We start from the raw sequence: 11,191 nt of genomic DNA, 5'->3' as shown, positions 1-11,191 counted from the left end.
TGAAGCTGGACTTACAGGATCTGCCAGTAATGACCCCTCAGGTTTTATCTTGCGGCTCCATAGGGCGGACCCCGACCCACAGGTTGCGCCACCCTCCACATTTACCACCACGGAGTGATGTAGTAACGTCTCCTTCACCTGCAGCAGGTGTTTGCATTCAGAGCCTCGACCTGCAAACTGAAAGGGACAAAGAATCGTCTGCAGAGAGAACAGAGCTGTATTATCCTCTGAAATGAATCGGCACTCATGCACAGTGTGCGTGTCACACACATACAGTGTGCATATCTTTTAGCGACATTAGCTCATTTAGCAGCACTTGCTCTTTAAATGAAATAGTTGTTAGTACTGGATGGATGTTTAGAGCCAGAGTGGATGAGAAGAGAAAGATTCCTCCTCCTCCTCCTCATCCTTTCCTGCAGGAAACAGCCTCGTTTCATAAATTACTGTCACACTGTGAAATCACGGCTTCTTATGTCTCCAGGGTTTTTTATAAACTGACTCATCACACACACACACACAGCTTCACGTCTGTCTCTGTCCGGACCCATATTCATAAAAACAAACATCCTATAGTCGTGTACCAGTATCACTAGTTGACAGTATTAAAACTGTGTGTGAGGTAATTCTCTTTTGAAAGGCGTGGCTTATGTACAGCCTCTTTATAAGGGTTTGGTTGGTGATACATGCTTTTATTTTGAAGGGGTTTTGTACTTTTATTCTGAAAATCCAGCATACCCATTGACCCTCCCTTTGGTCCCTGACGGGGCCTTTATGGAAAATCCTGGCTCCCATTGATTGTAGTGACTCAGTCATTTGGTGCTTTTATTTTGAAAATTTTGGGGGAAAAAATGTCTGTTTTGTGTCTTTTTATGGTTGTGTTATATCTCTGTGATTGTTTTGTGGACACTAAGTGTTTTTGTGGTTGTTTTGTGTCTTTTAGCGGTTGTGTTGTGTGTCATTTTGGTTGTCTTGTGTCTCTTTCTGGCTGCGTTTGTCTTTTTGTGGTTGTTTTGAGTTTTTCTGTGGTTGTGTTGTGTCTCTGTGGTTGATTTTTGTGTTTTTGTGGCTGTTTTGTGTCTTTTTGTGGTTGTTTTGTATCTTTTTATGGTTATGTTTTGTGTGTCATTTTGGTTGGTGTCTTGTCAAAAGAAAGAGTAGTAACGTTGTGATTCATTGGAGAAAATATTCCCTAAACTAGAATCTAGAATAGATCCAGAATAGATCTCGGTGTTTTGAGGCGTTGCTACGAAATAAACATGAAACCAGATGTGTTTAAAAGGTTGAACGGGAAGATTATTGTTATTATCATTATTATTAATGAGAGTGAATGTCTGTAGGTTTAGTGGCTCTAAAGTCTGTCTCTGAATTGAGGTCAGTCTCTGTTTTCTGTCTCGTAGCCTGTAGAGACTCATTCTTCCACTTCACTGCTCCTTTTCCTCCATCCATCCCTCCTCCTCCATCCCTCCATCCACAGCTGTCAGTTAATGGTTGTTGTTGCCATCAGACGTCTCTTTGGTTTTGATTCACTGGTTTTTATTTCTACGTCAAACCATCAGATCCAGTCTGTTGCTTCCTTAGTTAATTAATTAATGAATTAATTTGTTAATTAATTCATTAATTGAATAGTTTTTCCTTTTTTTGATAAAACAGAATCTTCAGATATTAGACAAATCTGATCTATTAACCATGAAAACCTTAAACTCCTCCTCCTCCTTCTTCTCCTCCTCCTCCTCTTCCTCCTCCCTTTAACACTCAGTGCGTTTACATGCAGAGTTTAATGGAGCTTTGCTCTAAACTCTACTTCCTGACTTCAGTCCTTGTCCCAGTTTACATGCAGCGGAGATAATCTAATAACTGTTCTCCTCCTCCACACTAGGGGGCGATACGTGTCTTTTCAGCGGGTTAATACCACGTTTATTCGGCCCGATTTCTGGTTGATCTATTACGTGATATAATAAACTAGAGTCATTCATGTGTCAGACATTTAAACAACAACCAGACGGATAATAGAACATTTTTTAAATCTTATACGTAATGTTCGCGTTGATTCTGGTGCAGGTAAGATAAGTTCCTCTTCTTCTTCTTCTGCGACTAATTTTCTTGGACGTTTTTGTTCCGGGTAACATGCTAGCACAGCGGTGGTGGAGCATGCGCACACACATTATCCGATGAAAACTCCGATTCAATCACATTATCTGTGCGTCTCAATCGGACAATGAGAACTCTGGCTTTAATCGGAGTAACGTGTTTACATGCATTTAAGTTCTCCTGTTAGAGTCCGATTTACGGCAGTAATTCGTTTGTTTCATGTGCATGTAAACGCACTGAGGTTTTCTGTCTGTCATTAAGGTCAGACCCTCCTCTTTAAGCTGAATGTGTGTGAAGATGAGAGGCTGAATTCCTCCGGAGGCGAGTCACAACATGAACGTCAAACTCTGTGAGCTTTTAAAATCCGTCGGCTGCGACTGGAGAAACTCATTTACTTGTTAGTCAGACACTAATTAACATTTACACACGTTAACGTGATAAAACACAACGAGATTTTAAAAGTTCACGTCTACTCTTTATGTATGTGTGTCCTTCAGTTTCGTTTTGTTTTTACTAATGTGTAGTTTATTCTGTTTACATTAAGTTACACTCAGGCTGTTGTTGCCAGAGTTGTATTATTCTCTTTGTGTAGTTGCGGTTGTGTTGTGCGTCTTTTTTGGATGTTACGTGTCTCATTTTGATTTTGTCTGTTTGAGGACATTTTGCATCTTTTGTAGTTGTTTTATTTCTCCTTTTAGTTCTTCTGTGTCTTTGTGTGGTTGTCTTGTGTGTCTTGGGTTGTCTTGTATTTCATTTGTGTGTGTGTGGTTACTTTTGAGTCTCGCTGTGTTTATTTTGCGTCTTTGTGTTTCTTTGTGGACAGTTTATGTCTTTTTCTTTCATATGCCTGTGGCTGTTTCGTGTCTTTTTGTGGTTGTGTTGTGTGTCATTTTGGTTGTTTTGTGTCATTTTCTGGCTGTGTTTGTCTTTTGGTGGTTGTTTTGAGTCTCTGTTTTTGTTTTGCGTGACTTTGTGTTTCTTTATGGACAGTTTGTGTCTTTTTGTGGTGATGTTGTGTCTTTTAATGGCAGTCTTGTGTCTCTTTTTGGTGGGTTTGTGGCCCTTGTGGACATTTTACACATTTTTTTGTCTTTTGTTTTATGTCTTTTTCTGGTAGTGTCATTTGTTGTTTTGGTTGTTGGTTTCGTGTGTCTTTGTGGACATTTTGCTTTGTTTTTGTTGCTGATTTGTGTCTTTTTGTGGCCGTTTTGTGTCTTATTCTGTGTCTTTTTATGGTTGTGTTGTGTGTTGTTTTGATTGTCTTGTGTTTCTTTCTTGATGTGATTGTCTTTTTGTGTCTTTTTGTGGTTGTTTTGCGTCTCTGTTGTTGACCACAAGCCTGTGGAGTCCACCCACACCTCTTCATGTCTTATGTTCTTCATGGTTGTGTTGTTTTGTGTCTTTTTGAGTTTGTGTTGTGTGGTTGTTCTGTCTTTGTCTTGTGGGCATTTTATGTCTTTTCATGGTTGTTCAGTGGTAGTTTTGTGTGTCTTTTTGTGCATGTTTTGTATCTTTTGTGTTGCGTTTGGTTGTGTTGTGTGTCGTTTTGGGTGCTTTGTGTCTCTTCTTGGCGGTGATTGCCTTTTTGTGGTTGTTTTGTGTCTTTGTGGTTGTTCTGTTTGTCTGTGGGGATTATTGTGTGTTTTCGTGGTTGTGTAGTGGTGGTTTTGTGGGCTTGACTTGTTTTTGTGGCTGTGGTGTGTGTCTCTGTGAGTTCACTCCTTCCTCCATCTCCGTCATTGTGGATCCTTTTAAATCTGAGGCAGTTATTGATCCCTGTTCTGTTGCTATGTCTCTTTACCGCACTCTCCCTGTCTCTCTCCACTATGAATGAATGAATGAATGACGGCGGGAAGCGCGTGCGCTTGTCGCGATCACTTCTAAACGGCCACGAGACCAACGGGCGTGCGTCGACCGTTTAAACACCATCTGTCCTTAGCGCACGTGAAGACGCTCGCGGCGTAGAGCCGGTACCTCATCAGCCTCGCGGGCTCCTTCACGGTCATCACGTCACCGCCTCCCTCTCCCTCCCTCTCTCTCTGGAGACCTCGAGGGGTAGAGTTACAGGAGGGGGGAGGGGGTCGAGAGACATAGACAAAGACAAGGAGAGAGAGAGAGAGAGAGGGAGAGGGAGGTGGAGGTAGAGAGAGGTAGACTCAGAGTGGGGGGAGGTGGGTCCCCGTGCAGGGTAGCGGCTAAAGCTAAAGCTAACTAGCCATGTTGCTGTCTCCGCTGCTGCTGCTGGTGGTGTGTGTCTTCTAGCGGGCCGCCCTGGACTCCCTATCCGCCCTGCGGTGCATCATGCCCGGCTGGAAGAAAAACATCCCGGCCTGTCTCCAACCGGACCAGGAGGGAGGTAAGACCGGACCCGACCGACCCGTTCAGGTTCACACCGACCGGCGAGGAGTGTGCCCCTCGGTTCTTAGTGTGTGTGTGTGTACTTGTGTGTGCGTGTGCGTGTGTGTATGTATGCATATGTGTGTGTGTGTGTGTGTGTTAATTATCACCGGTGAAATCTCTCGTGCGCCGCCGGTAGAGCTCGCGCAAACGGTTGCCTGTTTTTAAATTAGTGAAAGTTGGTAACTGATACCTGGTGTGTGTACGTTTGTGTGTTGATCTGACGCAACGGTGGAGGTTACAGTGACGTTATGGTGATTTTTTTTTATATCATTATTTATTTATTATCTTTTTTTTTTTTTTTTTTTATACCGGTGACCGATTACCCACCGAAGTTAGCAGAGGTGCTAACAGGCTAACTAACGGTCAACCGGGGAGGAACGACGGCTGGTCTGCCCGTGTGTTTATGTGTGTGTGTGTGTGTGTGTGTGTGTGTGTGTGTGTGTGTGTGTGTGTTTGTGGCCGTTTCGGTGAAATTGATGAATTAACGGCAGGTGAATCGGTAAATCGGGAACCTTTCTCAATATAAAACACCTTGTAAAAAAAAAAAACGGTGACTAACGGTTTCCCGACAGCGTCCGTTTTAAAATCACCTCTGTTAACAGCGTCTGGTTTATATATATGTAAATATATGTGTGTGTGTCTAATAATATTTAATTTAATTAGTCACTTACACACATGGTGCGATTTCCAAATAAAAGTTGTTTTATTTGCTGCAACCTGATCAATGAGTGTGATCAGAGGTTAACCGTTACCATGGAGACAAACAATAATAAAAAAAATCAGTGATCAGACCCACGTGTTTACACCAGTTACTGTAGAAGTTTAATGAAGAAGAGGAGCATCCAGTCTAATGGAAACACAAGAGGAGAAGGAGATGGAGGAACAGTAGGATGAGGAAAAAGAAAAGCAAGAAGAAAGACAATAATTAGAAGGAGGAGGAGAAGAAATAGGAGGAATAGAAGGAGGAGATGGAAGAGGAGGAAGACAAGAAGGAAGTAGAGGAGATGGTAAGAGAAGTAAGAGAGAAGAAGTAGGTGAAAATGAGGAGGAGGAGAAGAAGAAGGAAGTGGAGGAGAAGGAGGAGGAGAACAAGAATAAAAAGAAAGACAATAAGGAAAAGAAATAGGAGGACAAAGAGGAGATGAGGAAGAGAAGAAGAATTGGGAGCACAAGGAGTAAGACAAGAACAGCAAGGAGAAAGACAATAAGAAGAAGGACCTGAAGCAGAACAAATAGGAGGAAGAGAAGAAGGAGGAGGTGAAGAAGAGATAGATGAACTTTATTATTAACTCCTCCTCCGTCTCCTCCTCCTCCTCCTCCGTCTCCTCCTCCAGGCCTTAGAAGACGCCTCCATCGTGGATCCAGTTTTTAATCTGATCATCAGAGGAACTGGTCTCCATGTAAACGGAGCAGATGTTTGACACACATTAATTAACCATTGAAAGCAGCAGGGGGCGCTACACACGCCACCGTCTTAATTTGTGGTAAATTGATTAAACTCCGCTTTAATTGTGAATCTGCGCCACAGGACGACAAATTAAACTCAAGACTCCAGATAAATGATTCGCTCCAGTGGCTAAATTAATTTTACACGTTTTTATCAATGAAATGATTAAATTAACGTCGTCTGACTGACAACTGTTGTGAAGATAATGAAGATAATCGCTGATCACAGTCATCGATCACAATAACTTCTGAGACCCTAAAGTCCTAAAACCAGATTGAGATTCAGTCAAAGTCTCGTTTGATTTCATTAAACAATCTGTGGTTTCATTTAATTTCATAATCATTTTAGAAGGAAAAACAACACAAATCTTCCTAATTTATTCTTCTTTTATGTCAATAAACTGTAAATCTTTAGGGTTTGAGCTGTTGGACGGATCCAGCTTGATTATTGGACATAACCGTGGACATAACGTCGTCCCCTAATCACAGAAACAAGTTAATTAATGAGTTAATTAGAACAGAGCCGCCTTCGCTGACCCAAACTGCACCAGGGGAAGTTATTCTCCTTTCACATGTCACGGTGTCACATTCAGGAACCCAGTATTTTTAGCTCCCATTTCAGACTCATGACCACGAGGACACGTTCTGGAGGAACCAGAGACGCTGAACGTTCCACTGGAGAACAGATACGTGAAGGGTTAATTAACTGTAACGAGCCCTGAAGAATCATCACGTTAAGATGTTTCATCATCAGTTAATCATTTTCAAATAATAATAATAATAATAGTAATAGTAATAAATAACGACGGTGGAGAGTAATGTAGATTCACGCGTTGCGTTGTCGCCCCAGAATCACGATGAATCAGTTTTGAAATAGTCGCCTGTTTATTGCTTCCTCTCTAGTGGAAACGCTGCAGGGATGCGGGATAATCTGTTAGCATGAAGCTAACCTGGTGGTGGGTTTATCTTTGCGGCAGCATCACGGTGGATTTGTTGGTACTAAGTGAGACTAGGAAGTGTTGTTGTGCTGTTTGTGTTGTTGGGGAACGATGTGTTTCATTTGTTTGGATTCTCAACTTCAACGTCCTCACAGTCAGAGAATCACTGTAACTATGTGTGTAAACAGTGAAGCTCCTGTAATATTCCCTTTATTAGCTCCTCTGATTAGTTGTTGTTGCACTAAATGTGTCTTTTTCACATTCACATGGTGAAATGTTGTTAAACTTAGACTTTAATGATCCACGAGGGAAATGACTTTGTCACTGTAGCTGCACATGAAAGTAAAGACTCATAAACACCACAATAAGATAGAGATAGAGATAAAATAAAGTACGATTAGATTAAAATAAAATACAAATAAGTATCATCAAGCAAAATAAAATAAACTGTAATCAAATTTACAGAATTATCATCATGAACAAATGAATAAAAACAGTGTCCAGGGTGATGCTGCTACAGTGTAATTGAAGTTTTTCACATGTTTTATGTGAACTACAAGCAAATGTTGCGCTAACAACTAAAAACAACGGCTAAAAACAACATTTAAAAACAACGGCCTGGTAAAACAGACCCAACGCCTCGTGATAAACTGGGATTAATACTGGATTTATCCTCCAATTAAAACTTGTGAATATTTTTCTCATTTTATTTGTCTTGTAGATTCATCACTGTAAATAATTCTAGTAAAAACTCATGAGTTGTTATCTGTTCATTTACCAGTTGTGGAGCTTATGGCAGTGATATTAGTGAATATCAGGATCTTGTTCTCTGACTTGTGGGACTAGAACCCTGATAACTCTGGTGTGACGTCGTTTCTTAGCTCCGGGGGAAATCGAACGCTTCCTCTTTGGTTTTTGTGAAATGAAAAGCTCGTGTGTTTCCGTCCTCTCTGCTGAATTAGACCAGATTTAAAACCGATTATCGTCTGTATCAAAGCGCAGCAGATTTATTAACTCATCAAGTTGATACATGTACTCAGAGATATTAAGCTGATGTGAAATTTCCTCAGATTTAAACAAATGTTGACCATTGTCTGTTCATTTAGAAAAATTTATCTCAATCCAGAATAATTCATCAACAAATAACTGAGGACTAAAGTCTCATCAGAGTCTCAGGAAGCGTCGTCTAACGCAGAGACATGATGGTAATAACATGAGCATCGTGTTTACAAGCCGGTCTGGGACGTTAGGAAAAGAACAAAACGCCAAAATGAAAGTAAAACAGGAAAGTCGACAGCACGGAGCCAGAGGCACCGAGTAAAAATAGACAACAGGTAAATAATAGATGGACGAACCATAAGAGACGGATGCTGCTTCAGACTGTGTAGTAACACGGATCACGTAGAGTTTATTTGTTCTCCTCCGCTTCACAGCCTCCTCTCCAAGAACCCGGAGGAACAGATTCACATGAAAAAGATCTGGGCTCTGTTAGTATTATTATTCAGGACCATGCCAGCAGCTTTATATGTCTGCTTTAATTTATGTCACTAAATATTAAAGTTAATAAACATAAAAACCTGGAGAAAGAAATCGCTTTACGTTCAACATTTGTTTCAGAGCAGATCCTGTAGTTTAGTGTCTGTTCTCTGGTTCTGCGTCGGGACGATGGAGGGAAACATGGCCGCTGACGGAGGAGGTGATGGGTTCGTGACCCTGTTTTCTTACCTGCCGGCTCCAGACGGGACCAGCACCTGTTCAGCTTCAGGCCACGATGAAGATCTGGACCGAGACCAGAACCCTGACACATAGAGACGTTATTTATCCCGTCGTCACTGACACCAACTTAAAATGTAAAAGCTCCAGGACTCAGGAGAGGAACAGCAGCTCCTCCTAGCCTCCCAGCTAACAGCAGCTCCTCCTAGCCTCCCAGCTAACAGCAGCTCTTCCTAGCCTCCCGGCTAACAGCAGCTCCTCCTAGCCTCCCGGCTAACAGCAGCTCCTCCTAGCCTCCCGGCTAACAGCAGCTCCTCCTAGCCTCCCAGCTAACATTAGCTACTCTCAGCCTCCCAGCTAACAGCAGCTCCTCCTAGCCTCCCAGCTAATAGCAGCTCCTCCTACCCTCCCGGCTAACAGCGGCTCCTCCTAGCCTCCCAGCTAACATTAGCTACTCCTAGCCTCCCGGCTAACAGCGGCTCCTCCTAGCCCTTCAGCCAATAGTAGCTCCTGCTAGCCTCTCAGCTAATAGTAGCCTATCAAAGCTTTCTAGACCATAAGCTAACAGTAGCTCATCTTATATTCCTAGCCTCTTGACTAAGCTAACAGTAGCTGATCCAACCTTCCAAGTCTCTCAGGTAACAGTAGCTCTTCCTAGTTTTCTAGCCTCTCGGCTAACAGCAACTCCTCCTAGCCTCCCAGCTAACATTAGCTACTCCTAGCCTCCCAGCTAACAACAGCTCCTCCTAGCCTCTCAGCTAATAGTAGCTCTTCCTAGCCTCCCAGCTAACAGTAGCTCCTCCTAGCCTCCCAGCTAACAGCAGCTCCTCCTAGCCTCCCGGCTAACAGCGGCTCCTCCTAGCCTCCCAGCTAATAGTAGCTCTTCCTAGCCTCCCGGCTAACAGCAGCTCCTCCTAGCCTCCCAGCTAATAGTAGCTCTTCCTAGCCTCCCAGCTAACAGCAGCTCCTCCTAGCCTCCCAGCTAACAGTAGCTCTACCTGTTTCCTCTCCTGTAAATTGAACACACTGCCCCCTGCAGGTATGAATCCTGCAGAGCTTTAGTCAGGAATCGTTTGTTGTGTCTTTTCCTCACGTCAGCGTCACAGTTAAACAACAAATGAAACTACAGAAGCTCCAGAAATATTTCTCAACACACTGAACGTTTGTAAAGTGTCGCCAGCACGAAGCAGAGTGTTGCGTTACGGATGTTACAGCCTCAGTGTGTGTCACTGTGTGTGTTTGTTTGATAATGTGTGTGTGTGTCACAGCATCAAACCGTTTTAAGCTTTCTGACTAAGAAGCAGAGAAAATGGCTTTAACGCAAACACACAAGAACCACACAAACCATTTTTCTGTACTGCCAACACACACACACACACACACACACACACACACACACACTGAAACACACACACTGCAGCAGACACACACTAAAACACACACAGCGTCCTTTAAGAGGTGCTGATGTCAGAACTCTGCTCGTCTTTGTCCTCAGGATTACTGAGTGTGTGTGTGTGTGTGTGTGTGTGTGTGTGTGTGTGTGTGTAGTGTGTATTTACATCCATTTTCCTCAGCTTAGTGTATTATCCTATCGTCCCTGACACATTTTACCAAGACTCTCTCTTTTCCCGTCTCTCTGTCTCCGTCGATGTCTCTCGCCCACCGTGACTCTCAGGAACAAACTGCTGACTGTGTGTCACTCTGGCTTTAGCTATTTAAATGGTGTGTGTTTGTGTGTGTGTGTGTGTGTGTGTAAATGTTGTATCACAAGGTAACACACTACTGGGTCCTGCAGCGCTGCAGACCAACAACTCGTCTAAAGCGCGCACACGCTACAGGATGCTCTTCAGATTATCATGTTAGCTTCACAGATACACAACTCACCATGTAGACACACAACCCTTCACACAACAACAACACACAGCATGTAGCAGGAAGTGGCCTGGGTTTGAGTACAAAGAAATGATGAAAGTGTCAAGTTAAAAAAACATGAATAACAAATAACTGAATAATTAATAGATTCTCTACCTGTGTGTGACTCTAAATCCACTCATCCACCCTCCAGACCAGTAGGCGGCGCTGAAGCTTCTTCTCAGAAGTTATTAGTGAAATCTTGTTTTGTATCTTTTCGTAGCTTTCAGTCCGTCGCTAGCAACGCACAGCGAGCTAACAGTAGCTCTTCTTAGCCTCTTAACTAATAATATCTCTTCCTAGCCTCTTAGCTAATAGCAGCTTTTCTAGCCTCCAGCTAATAGTAGCGCATCCTAGAATAGCCTCATAGCTAATAATAGCTCTACCTAGCCTCCCAGCTAATAGTAGCTCCTGCTAGCCTCTCAGCTAACAGTAGCTCCTGCTAGCCTCTCAGCTAACAGTAGCTCTTGCCAGCCTCTCAGCTAATAGTAGCTCCTGCTAGCCTCTCAGCTTATAGTAGCTCCTGCTAGCCTCTCAGCTAACAGTAGCTCCTGCTAGCCTCTCAGCTAACAGTAGCTCCTGCTAGCCTCTCAGCTAACAGTAGCTCCTGCTAGTCTCTCAGCTTATAGTAGCTCCTGCTAGTCTCTCAGCTTATAGTAGCTCCTGCTAGCCTCTTAACTAATAATATCTCTTCC

At 43.0% G+C, this 11,191-nt stretch overlaps 1 long non-coding RNA gene across 1 annotated transcript; it reads right to left on the bottom strand.

Annotated features, from left to right (window-relative positions):
- Positions 1 to 92: 92 nt before the first annotated feature.
- LOC125000038 lies at positions 93 to 9,695 on the bottom strand. The gene is made up of 3 exons (XR_007111263.1): positions 9,584 to 9,695; positions 8,598 to 8,670; positions 93 to 177 (listed from the first exon to the last, which is right to left on the bottom strand). It is a non-coding gene; the product is annotated as an uncharacterized LOC125000038 (long non-coding RNA).
- Positions 9,696 to 11,191: the final 1,496 nt, after the last annotated feature.

This window comes from Mugil cephalus, chromosome 22, assembly GCF_022458985.1.
Source record: "Mugil cephalus isolate CIBA_MC_2020 chromosome 22, CIBA_Mcephalus_1.1, whole genome shotgun sequence".
NCBI lineage: Eukaryota > Metazoa > Chordata > Actinopteri > Mugiliformes > Mugilidae > Mugil > Mugil cephalus.
The sequence above is the reverse complement of the archived record's forward strand: the minus strand, read 5'-3'. Positions and strand labels throughout refer to the sequence as shown.